Source organism: Podarcis melisellensis (assembly GCF_964234715.1).
Source record: "Podarcis melisellensis genome assembly, chromosome: 8".
NCBI lineage: Eukaryota > Metazoa > Chordata > Lepidosauria > Squamata > Lacertidae > Podarcis > Podarcis melisellensis.
Window position 1 is genome coordinate 31830371 of NC_138540.1, and position 13122 is coordinate 31843492.

Consider the following 13122-nt stretch of genomic DNA (forward strand, 5'->3'; position numbering starts at 1 on the left):
AGATGAAGGGGTTCTTACCCCATCAACACAAAGCCACACCAGAGGGGCGGGCATGGGCCCTCCACACCACGGGGCCCACTAGGCCCTCTCCTGACTAGGAGATAAACCTCCTCTGCCTGCTCATAAGAGTTCCAATCTTGAAACTATCACCACATTGCCAAGATCAATGATGAAGCCTGCCTGCTTTTTAAGAGCAAAAGGCGGCATTTATATCCACACTCCCCCTTGTTTTGCTTTGCTTTTTTTAATTTGCACAGAATGATCTGTGCAAAGTGAAAGGCGCAGTGTTTTCAGCCACCCTCACCACAATGCTGGAGTGGAGAGGGCTGGAAATACTGACTGTGTATTTGTTTGTCCACATATGCCTTTGTGTATAAGAATGGATGTACAAGTGTGTAACTGCAGGTATATGTGTTTGAGGGAGAGAAAGAGGGCGGGGAGAGTGCTGAGTATCTGCATGTCTGGTGAGTGTGTGTTCTGCATTATTTTTTTTTATTATTATTATTATTATTATTATTATTATTATTATTATTATTATGCATTTATTTATTTATCCCCCACTCTTCAACACATCTGGGTCCCAAAGCAGATTGCAAAACAAAACCTACAATGTACAAAATGTAAAGCATCAGAGCACTGTTCAAACTTTTACTGAGAAACTTGAAACCTAGCAGGGATGCTGCCTGCCTGATTCCTTGTTGGGAGGAGTGGGAAGTTCTATAGCAGGCACCGCCAAACTCGGCCCTCCAGATGTTTTGGGACTGCAACTCCCATCATCCCTGACCACTGGTCCTGTTAGCTAGGGATGATGGGAGTTGTAGTCCCAAAACATCTGGAGGGCCGAGTTTGCCTATGCCTGTTCTATAGAGTTGTACGTGGGTGTTTGTGGGTGTGGAGGGTGTTGAATTTGCATCTGTGTGTATTTGCACACAGGTATGCACTGGTCATCAGTGCCAGATTAACGTATAAACTAAACAAGATATAGCCTTAGGGCCTCACTCTCTTGGGGGCTCCCCAAAAAATGAAAGTGAAAATACTGGATGTACATTTTCAAAATATAAGATAAAAACAAATAAAATAAAACCTACATACAGCAACAGTGTTTTGTGTTGTGTAGGCTCCTATGATGTAAGTAATGGGCTCCGCCTGCTAGCCTGCTCCCTAAAATAAAATGGGTTTGTTCATTTCTATATATAGGGTGCCTACATTCAGATACCTGTTAGGTCCATAAATTGCCATATAACGTACAGTATATTCAACACAAAAAACAGTGACAATTTGTTGTTGACAAAGGACAGCTGGACATATAAAGGGCCCCATTACCTTCAGTAGCTTAGGGCCTCATCAAACCTAAATCCAGCCCTGCTGGTCATACTCACCGCTGGCATGTGACCTTCAGAGGATTAGGCACCACTGCCACTACAAGGAAATGTACAATTTGGAAAACTAGAAGTTTCAGATCCTTTTGCTTTAAACTGATGGAACTGGATTGCAAAAATGCACAGTAATAAACTGATTAAGCCTCTAATCAATGGATATTTGTGTAAGTGCCAGACATAAGGCATAAGTGACTCCATGTGTTAATCGCAAGGCAAGCATTTGTTTCAGCTCGCCTCATGCAACAAGAAAAAGAGAATTTGGTCTCACTTCAGGGTGAGATATACTAAATGGACTTAAGTAGACACTTAATAAAGAGGAATGATGAGTTAAAGGTATTTGCCTTCTAATGTAGCTCCACCACCACTTCTTCCTGGCCAGACTCCTGATAACAACCACTGGAGACTGACTTGGATACTATCAGATACATCTTTATTTCTTTAAGTAAAGCACCCACTCATCCCAAAGGTTTGGGACTGGAAGCCGTTTGAAATGCAATATACCCAGTTATAAAGTTCTATTACACTTCAATTAAAAGAACTAAAAATGTAATGGTATTGCCATGACCCCAAGCCTCTATTAGTTTCATCAAAGCACCAACAGCTAGCTTAAAATGCATAAAGCCTCAAAATATTAACAAGAAGGTAGGCAGCCTTAGACTTTAGAAAGCTATATTCCAGTGAGAAGGATGGTAGTTTTCAAGTCACACCCTTTTACGTAAATGCTGTTCCCACTGTTTATATAGTTACATATATTCTCACAGACATTTGTAACATGGAAGTTCTACATTACTGTGCACCTCAAGCATTTTTCCAAAAAACAAACAAACCCAGAAGTTATTACATTATGGAATTTAGATGAAGCCTTTGCTTCAAGAAGTGCTGAGACTCACCAGGCTCTTCTCTTGCAGGCAATCTGCCTCTGCATCTTCAAAAACCATAAGTTAACAAACAGGCAAGCACGCAGGAAAAAAATAACAATAATTATCGCAATAACTACTTAGCACTTGTATAGTGCTTTGTGCAATGGAAGTGCTGAGCAGACATTAAATAATTAGCCCTCAACACCCAGGTGAGGTAGAGACATATAATTACCCACACACTGCAGCTGAGGGGAAAGACATTGGGAGATCAGCATAAGAGAGGTAAAAAGGTGCTATTCACCTAGTGCACTTCAGAAAACAGGACACTGCCTGAAACCTGATGTTACATATGCTTACACAAATGACTGGTAAGAAACTGTATTTATTCATAAGGACATCTGATGAAAATCAAAACATATGCTGGGCCCAGACTCCCCTCACCCTCCCACCTGGCATTTTGAATACTATCACACCTGGATGGGCTTTATTTGAAAATCTGTTCACAGTTCCAGAGAATCAATAGGAGAGTTTCTCTGAGCATATACCAAATGCGTTACCCTCACCACTTTCCAGTCAATAAAAAACCAAAAGGTTTAGGAGAAAGCTGCCCTATAAAATAGGTGTGAGGAAACTATGGTCAACAGCAACATCCCGAGGAACAAAAGGTTATGGTTGGAGTCTTCCTTGGCCTAGTTGGAAGTGTTGAGATTTCCTCTTTACAGATGTTACTGTTAGGATGTAGGATCAACACTTCCTAGACCACAACTAATGCATACGTGGGCTCTTAGAATCGTGACTTCACATACAAACATGTATTGATCCACTAAGTCATGAGTGCATAGGGTTTTGCATTAATGACTATGGCAGTGAAAAGAGATGAGCACACACCAAGGGACCAAATATCTTTTCAGTGCCTTAGGTGAACATATGCCCCACACTTGAGCTTTGCTGGAGTGCAAGCTTCCCATTTATCTTCCTCTCGGAATGACTTCTCTCTCCCATAGAAGTGTGGTGAGAATGTGTCTTTTAAAGAGAAAAACAGATGGCATTTTACTTAAACCCAGGGGTTGTCAACCAGTTTGAAATTCACCTATCCTCTAACCTTACTCTGCCTCCTGTACCCCCTTCCCTGGAAAACAGCACCAACTAAGGTGATTATTGGTGGCATGATCATGATATTCCACAGTGACCAGGGCTACAGTGCTACAATATATAATGCCAGACCAGGTTCCTGGCTCCAAGTCTTATGCTGAAATCAGGGGGCCACTGAACCTTAGACTGACAGCAGGGGTTCATTAAGTCAAATGCTACAACACCAAGGACTGGAGTTCACATGTACTTTTCTTGCACAATGGTGCAGGGAGGCACCAGGCAGGAGGAATGCCCATCTTCAGGCCAGAGAGCTGGCCCTTTAACAGACTAGTTCTCCACAAGGAGGCAGGTCCTAGGAAAGGCGGACTGGAGTCAGAGGCTCAAAGGGGCTGTTTGCTCCCAACCCTTGTTGAAGTATGTTGGTCACTGTGAGCTCTCCATGGTGCTGCCTTAGGAAATAGACTTACACCAAGTAAGACCAATGGTCTACCTAACTCAGAACTATTTGCGCTGACTAGTGGCTCTCCTGGAGTTTTAGGCAAGGTTCTCCCCTAGCCCTATATGGAATTCAGGTGACTGAACTTAACACCTTTTGCCCTTTGCTTTGATGCCTTTCTCTTTTGGCTGCTCTGTGAAACCAAAAGAGCGCCATCATGCCTAGCTGAGTAGGTCCACCCATTGCTGTACACAAGGGTCTGTAAAGTTAGGCAACAGGATTTTAGTCTTTACCTCACTCACTTCTCTGCACAGCAGCTCTGGGTATAGACTCCAAGGAAGGGGAAATGAGCAGCTGTGTCACTTGTAGAGATCTCATTACATGTGTCCCAGAATCCCTAAGGGGTTTCTCCCACACAATTTGAGAACCTATTAGAAGTGTGGAGAGCCTCTGATCCTCTATATATCACTGAACTACAGCTACCATCAGTCCAAGCAAGTACGGCCAATGGCCAGGAATGATGGGAGGTGCAGTTCAGCAATGTCTGGATGGCCAACTGTTCCCCACATCTGAACTAGAAGGACTGAGTTAAATTGCTCACACAAAAATTATATACTGTATATTTGCAGGTAGCAAAATACTGGAGGCATTTCTGGGGGGGGAGCAGTGAAATTCTCAGATTTTTTTTCCTCTCAGAAAAATTCTGATCGGAGAAATTGAGCAAAATGGTATATGACTTCCATCATCTAACCTGGCAATAGAGGAGGTTAGGAAAGAGTAGCAATCAAGCCCGTTGCTTCTTTCAATTATATTAAAACTAATAATATTAAGACTAGATCTGCATATGCACCAAAAATCAATGGATTGTGAACCTGAGAGACCATTTCATTGAAAATTCATTGAAATTTATTTAAAAATAAAGCTCAGCTCAGCCCTAGAACCTAGACATTAAGTGACAGGTTGCCTGAAAAACTGTCCTCTATTATTGGACTAAGCTGGGTGGTGTATAGTTACAGAGTGTTGACTGCTGCTAGGCTGTGGTACTCCAAGTGGAGTGGATGTGATCACCACATATTTGTTACATATAATTAGCGCTAACAAAGGTCCATTGATTTCAGTGCATCTGCTCATTGGGTGGGGAACTTCCAGCCAAATGTGGCCCTCAAGCCCTCTCAATCTGGCCCTCTAAACTCCAGCCACGATACACAGCCTCTCTTTAGGCCCACACCTCCCATGGGGTTTTATTCACACCCCACATGCTTTTGTCTGGCTGGAATATGCCCTTAAAACTCTGATAAAGCCTCTAACTTGCTTGCTTGGGTGTGAGTGCATGTGTAGGAATTAGTGTATAAATGTAAAATTCATATGAATTGCCCCACCCACTCTGTGGCCCCAGAAGATTGCCCAAGTGAATGTGGCTCTTGGGGTGAAAAAGGTTCCTCACCCCTCACTCTATGACTCGGTTTAGTATCACCCTTGGATCTATAATTGAATCCTACCTTAGGGGCCAAGCTACACAAGGTGTGGAATTGCATAATGTACAGGTTCACCATTTGCAAGCAAAAATGAGGTATGTGAATGGCTGCAATTTAGAATGGAAACAAGTAGGTGGGGAGCAGGGGCTTAACCCTTTCCCCTTGGGCAATATACCACCTCAAATGTCCATGCAGATGCTTTTCTCTTGTGGGGGGGGGGAGATCCATATCCCACAACTTCCCATACCCTACTTTTTAAACCCAGCTGTAGGGTCTTTGGATGGAAAGTCAGCTTGATGGCAAAAGGTTTAACAGACACTGCTCCCACCCACTCCACTCCCCACCCCCAAACCTGGGGTCTTCCATTCGTGCAGTTGCTTCTTCTGGCTTTAAAATAAAATTTTAAAAGTTGGGACAAAATTACATGTTACTATATGCTACATACAGCTTGGTCCTTGGTTAGTGGAGACGGGGGGCGGGGGAGGAAAGCAGAACAATAAAAAATCTCTGCTCTTTTTTTAAAAAAGCATCTTTACATAGAATAACTTGTCAGACTCACACACTTTATTATACACTAGTTCCTTTAGGTGGACTGCCTTGCATAGAGAGAAGGGTTAAATTTATGTTCCATTACAACACCCCCCTCGTTCCCCCTCTTTTTTTCCTCCTCCCTCCTTCCTTTTGGTTTCATCTTCTCAGTAAAACACATAACTTAAAATGAAATCAAATATTAAAAATGACAGACTATATAAGTGCTGTGAGTAACTTCAGGTCACGGAGGGAGGGAAATGCAGGCAAGTTGTCAGGCACTATCTGTCAGAGTGAATTAGAAACAATCAACAGAGACTGAAAGGGAAGGTGATTGTTATTAAGCAGTGGGGCTGTGAGCAAGCTACCCAGATGTGGTCATGCATATAAAGAACAGGAAGCAGCAGTTTAATTCAGGAAGCACCGGCAAATAGGGCAGCACAAAGGATAAAAGTCTTTTGTCGCTAATAAGCTGGAAGTTACTTTGATAACAGCAGGGTTAGAGCCTAGAATAAAACACATTTCTTCTCCCTACCATACACCATTAATATCACAGAAATGTGGTAGAAAGGAATGTGTGGCACAAGTAAAGATTAGTTGCCGGGCCTTTGCATCAACAGCAACACAATGTCACACAGCTCATATTATTAATTAGGAAACCACGACTGGCTACGTCTAGGTGACAGGAGTCGGGGGGGGTGCGTTAACTCCCTTTACCTCTGCAATATGTTCAGATCTGGAACTCTGTACAACGCCAAATAATAAGCGCATCATTGTTCCAAGAGAGGCACACACCGCTAAATGGTTTTGTGCTTTTTCCTCCACCCTTTTCTTCGCCCATGGGAAAGGTGAATAATTGGAAACAGTCTAAATATAATGAAGACCATTTATGTGGTGGCTAAAAATAATTTCGCATGCAGACGGGGCTTGATTTCAGAAGGGGGCAAGAAAGGAAATAAGGATTTTATATGCGGGCATTTGGCAATTATCCTTCCAGGCTAGAGGTGGACAATGGCTTTGTAAACAATGCAGAGATCGAAAAATAAATAGATAAATAAATAAATTATTATTTGATGCCAAAATTCCCCCGCAATGCATGGACAGAGTTTAACTTGGTCTACAGGCATGGCATACAATTTGAGCGGAAACCAAAAGTGTTTGTGGAGGGGGAGACTTTTATCTGCCAGGGATTTGTGGTGAAAAGGGCTGGATTAGAAATATTCTAAGTGAGGAAGCGAGTAGGGGCCCAGACTTACTGGCGACCCCAGTACAGCATGGTTTTCCTGCCAGAACTTCTATGTAGAAAATGTGCAAATCATGCTCCACATGATGCCTTTTAATTTTCACACAGCAATACCCTGGCTGTTGATTTATCATATAGCAATGAAGATGTGGCTATGTGAAGAAATTTAAAATTCTTGTAGTTCTTCAAGCATGATAAACAGAATGACCAAGTTCTTCACAGGTCACAAGAGAACCCTGGCTGCACGTCAGTGTATGTTTTGACAACTAATGCATGCTTTTTCAAAAATACTGGCGGAACACGGATAAAGCAGCCCAGTCGTGGAAGATTTGTGGGGTACGGGAATATGATGTAGCATTATAATTTAATCGGCTGCCTTTTTTATACAGACATAGAGACAATCTAAATCAATTTCACATCCTGTGCTATGCGTCAGATCCAACAGATGTGCATATGTACATCTGGAACATGTGATTTCAGGGATCATTGACTATGGATTCAGCCATGGGAACCCTTGTGCTGTGACAAGCTAGGGTAGATTTTGGGACATCTGAATATCCTTTAATCCTCTATTCCCCCAGGGCATAACCCCAAATAATGGCATAATTCTAAATCACATTTTCATGTGACAAAGATCATACAATTAGTAACAGCGATTACGTAAATGGCAGCTGGGGGAGGGATCCAGATAAGGGTCACAGTAGGCAGAGCTTATTTAACCCTTTGCCTCTGGTATCCTCATGTCGATAGGGGGAACTGAGGCTGCTATTTGAACTAAGAAGAAAGCTTCTGCTGATGCCAATGGGTCCTTCCAACCTGGTGAACACAGCAGCTGCAGGAGTGGGTGAGGGGTGGGATCACAATAAAGAGCTAAATTACATGCACGCACTGATATTCTAATCCGCTATTTATTTATTTTTAATTGTGAGATTATCATCATGTCTATTTTAGCCCTCAGTCCTTGAAACTATGAAACAATAATACAGAAAATAGCATCACTGTGCATGTGAAAAGTGCCCCTCCCTTACCACAGGCTACCCACAACCTCCCTTGATGCATTTGGGAGAAACAGTAAGAGCTTCCAGCCAAGAAAGTGCAACTTCCAGATAAGCCAACATCTCTTAATTCAAATGTTCAGCTACAATATCATTACTTTCACTTATGGCATGAAACAAAAAACAAAACCAAAAACACGTTTCCCACAGGCAAGAGGATAGGATTCCAACAGCCAGCTCATCTAGCCTTGCACAGCCTTTCATGGGCCCAGTGGCTAAGGATATTTACTGCTTGAGTGAAACCCGCGTGTTTAGCCTGTGGAACTGAAGCCACAGTACACAACAGCCTTAAACAGGCAAAAGATGCAATCTTCTGCATTAACACAGAATGAGGCACTAGAAAGGGGATTATCTTATTCTTTTTCTCTCTCTCCAGCCAGTCTGTACGTTCCTTCTAACCTCTCAGGCTGTGCAAGTGGCCTTTGTGTAAAATTTATAGTGCTTCTTGCCATCCTATTTATGAAGAATACAAATGAGGCTCCCCTGGACATGCTGTTATTTGACAAACACAAATCCATAAATGATGGCACACATCAATAGGCGAAGCAGCAAGGTGATTATGTGCATGTGTTTTCAAGAAAGGAGAGACTGAATGCACCTGCACTTTATTCTTATTTAAAATGAAGAGGGAGAGCTCCACCTCCGCTGTATTTCAAATTAACTATATAAATATTTTTAATATACTTGGAAAATGTATGTGCTCAATGACTCATGCCAAGTTTGTGTGCTGTGGACCACTTTCTTAACAGCAGCAACATTTATATGGTCATAACTGAAGTTTTTTTAATTTAACACCCCATTAAGAGGAATGAGAGGAAAGGACATTTGCACCTTTGTCGGTGATGTTGCTTCAAGTCCATCTCGGTCTGGATGCAGATGCAACAAGACAGCCTCCCATTGATTTACAAGGCTGCCTCTCAGAAGATGCGGGGCCTGCATCCCTCCCCTCCCCCGCTCCCAGACATTCTAGAAAATGCAGGTGCGCACATGCTGGCATATTCCGTTAATGGCACATCACTCACTACCACACCGTAAATACTGGATGGAAACAATGGCTATTTTAATAGCATTTTCATTAGCTTGATGCGTTCTTGCAGAGTGAAATCTAGGCTACCGTTATGTTCCAACAACAGTTTGAAAACCAGCAGAATCATATTTAGTTACCTGCTGGGGCATCTTGGCATTGTGAAGCAAGGAGAACCAGAAGGGAGGGCAGAAGGGGGGAAATGAGGGGTGGGGGAAGCAAAAATAGTATATAGCAAGATTTCTATCCAAAGTAGCAGGATAGAACCAAGTCCTATCTGAAGAATCAGGAGGCAGGTAAACCTCAGGTGGCTAACAATCATGGCAGACACTTCCAAGACTTGTCAGGGCAGAACTGGAGGCTGTTTTAGGCAAGGCAAGCCCTGAAACCTAAAATATGCTGAGGTCATGACAATGTGGAAAGGGGATTTGCAGGGGAGACTCAGGAAGCAGTAGGGGGAGCTTAACCTGGCCCTCGCCTACTGATACTTCCCTGCAAATGCCCTCTAAAATATGTGCCTCCCTCCACAAAAAATAAAATAAATAACAGGCTTATTTCTGAAACTGGCTGTTTGTTTGCACATTTACTATATCTGCATGTGTGTGCGCCCTGGATGGAAGTTCAGTAGGTGATCAGGTAAGGATTTGTGAGCAAATGTTCTAGTAACTCACAGTAAACCGTTCTCTGCTCTGGCTTGTTGGGGTTCTCCGGTGTTCCAGATAAGACAACAATGGATGTCTCAATATCTTCAGCATGAGGAACTGATTTTTCTAAGAGAAGGGGATTGTTTATCAAGGACCGATAAAGCCATTCTTTACTAAGTTATCTCGTGAGGAAAATATATATTTGATGGTCATTTCAACTGTCTCAAAACTGATCCTAAAAAGGATATAACCCCTTATATGCTGCTTCCATGAAATACATTGGGGAAAAGGGACGGGTCAACATCAAAGTTTGTTATGTACTGGCCTAAGAGAGCACTTGGAAGAATTAAGTTCTGTCTATGTCGTGGACTTACTGAAAGGTGACTATCTATTGGTTTCTGCTGCCCAGATGCTCGTGGAGAAGAGGATTATTGATGGCTGCTACCCATGATGGCTATCCACAGTTGCAGGTGGCAATGCTTCTGGATATCAGTTGCTGGAAACCATGGAATGGGGGGGGGTATCCTTGTGCTCAAGTCCCACTTGCGGGTTTCCTACAGACATCTGGATGGTCATTGTGAGAACAGGATGCTGGACTAGATGGGCCACAGGCCTCATCCAGCAATGAACTTCTTGTTCAGATGCAAATTACCAGGAACAACATAGATCCAACTCAAAGGGCAAGGGTGGCTAACTTGTGGTCCTCCATATGTTGTTAGAGTCTAGCTCCCATTGGCCCCAGCCAACATGGCTCATAGCAGTAGCTGTCAAAGCAGTCAAGGCTGGTAAAAGGTTCTTCATTAGAAGCTCAAGGGACATCTGTGGCTTGAGGCACTTTGATCAGTTGGGACTGGTACACCAAGTGAGACCTTACCATGATGGAGACAGCTTGGCCAAAATTACCCAAGCCCTGGTAACCTCTCTTTCAAACATATCAATGCATATATGTAGGCAAAAAGAGTCCAGAAATTGTCACTGGTTCAAACAAGGCGATGGACCAGGACTGGGAATTTTGATCACATCATGCGGTGCTTTGCCAGCTCCACCTGTTCCAGGTCCATTACCAGGCCCAATTTAATGTGCTAGCTTTAACCCTTAATGATCCAAAGCCAGGTTACCTGAAAGATCACCTTCTTCCTTCTGTACCTTACACACTTCATCAGAGGGTCTGATGGCTATGAACAGGAAGAGAGCCTTTTTAGTGGCATTCCCCCCTCCACTCCAGTCATGGAACAGGCTTTCCAGAGAGGTTAACCTGGGGCCATCATCCTTGAGGCCTCTGGGTGCCAGGGAAAACGTTTCTTCTCACCCAGGCCTTTTAAATCATTCCATTTTTACTCCCAGTTTTTTAAAATCTGCATTTAAAAATTGTGGCTGTGTGGTGAATTTTGTTTCCTTCTTGTTTTTATGATGCTTTTTAGTTGATGGCTTTTATGTTTTGTTTTGGATTCAACTCCTTTTTACACTTATCTGTTGCAAAGCACAGATAACTTTATGTTACGGGACGAAACAGAAACATTGCTAATAAATAAATACCATACATGCAGAAATGGGTCAGGATATATTCTACCCCTTCTTAAAATGCACCTTGGTCTAGTGCATCCAAGACTGGTGACCACAAGGATTCCCAACTGGTGCTTTAAACGTTCTGTAGCAGAATGGCTAACTCTAATGTAACAGCTAAGCGTTGGAAGACTCTGAACTCCCCCATCTGTGTTTTCCTTCCCCAGAGGGGTGAGCACACTAAGCAGCAATTCCCTTGCTTGGCACATAATCTCTAAACCTTACGGGCAAAGCTAGCGATTTCCCAGTCCGAGCAGATTGGCAGTCGAGATCACTTGTTTGACATACTGTGGGGAGCCCGACACTTACCTTATTAAAGGACGGCCCTCTGAAACGCAGCACAGTTAAATAAACTGTTGCCACCATAATTGTTTAGCAAGCACACTGCTGATAATATTATGAATTGCCGCTAATGTCTGGTTAGTAAATTAATACGGGAGTATCATTTAGTGTTAATTCCAGTGAGTTTCCTGAAGTTAAGTATATGAAGAGGGATTAGTTTCCTTCTACCCTGCAATACGCCTAAGGAGAATGGCAGAATCACACAGAGCAAGGCCTAAGCCAACTGTATCGAGTGAGATACAAGAAACGTTGTGAACCTGGGATGCCAGTCCGCTGAGAACTTGCTTGCCAAACTATGGACTCTGGTGATCAGGCTGGAAGACTTCAAACTGACGGCATGCAAATAAGGGCTGCAGGATGAGGCAGTTTGACTCCAGGCCCTCTCATGCCCCTTCATGGAGACTTATCTTTGTTTTTCTTAGAAGTCCACTTTTCGAAGAACCAGGAGGACGCTGTCATCCTAATGTTTATTAATAACACCTTAATAAATTAGTAATAAACCGTAATTGATAGCAGCTTTTATCAACTCGGCTCAATTGTCATCTGAGGGTTCTCCACAGCAAAGATTTAAATGTTTCATTTTATTTTTAACTTTCCCTTTCCTCTATTTCAGTAATGTCAGGCAAAGAGGTATGGTTTTACTATGTGAACGAATCATGGTGCAGAATAATTTATGACTTAGGCTCAGGCTTTCAGAAAAAGCTATTTCAAATCTTCACTTTGATTTGGTTGTATCAAAAACTACTCAAAATAACAGCAGAGGCTCTCACAAGTAGAATGCCTTTGCTGCACCTCAAGGAGCTAGATGTACTGTGCTCCATACCCAGTATTCAAATTAGCTGCCAAAAGAGAGTGGGGGAGGGAGAGAGACCCCATTCACAGGCAGCGCAAATTAACTCAGTTTGCATATGGCTGTTGTGTTTGAGTATTCTCAGAATTCAGGACATTTGACAAGTATGTAGAGATGGAGGAGAGGGTGAGGAGCTGGACAGAGTAGCAGCATCCACAGAAGGAGGTCAGGGGGAGCCCTACACATTACCAGTAGAAGCTTACAGTCCAACAGTGACTTCTGCCCATTTAAAGATGATTCCTGCATCAATGAGCACTAGGGACCTCGTTGCCAAGTGAAAGCTGAGGTGCTCACACAGTGAGTAAGAATTGTGTATATAGTCCATGCAAGAAAAACAAAGCTGCATGGGATACATAGGTAGCAGGCACTTACAAGTTCACAGAAACTCATTCCAGAGCACCTTCTGGCTTGTAAGATACTGAAACTTTTTTTTTTTGGTTATCAATAAGTAACAGGAGCCTAAGGGTTGTGAAATATAAAACATTCATTCCACAATGAGTAGGTCCCTTGAAGCCTCTGGTTCCAAGTACTCATAGATGGAAAACAATTCACTGATAAACTAATACCCATGTTAGAAACTAAACTAGAATATGGGAAACTAAAGTCTGGGCCCTGAATCAGAGGGCAGTAT

General features: G+C 42.8%; 1 protein-coding gene and 1 long non-coding RNA gene across 11 annotated transcripts in view; one reads left to right on the forward strand and one right to left on the reverse strand.

Annotated features, from left to right (window-relative positions):
- Window positions 1-13122, reverse strand: part of ZNF536 (zinc finger protein 536) — a 538171-nt gene that overhangs the window by 288592 nt on the left and 236457 nt on the right. The gene's annotated exons all lie outside the window — the stretch shown is intronic.
- The window catches only part of LOC309377161, a 312807-nt gene that overhangs the window by 141450 nt on the left and 158235 nt on the right, over window positions 1-13122 (forward strand). The window lies entirely within an intron of this gene.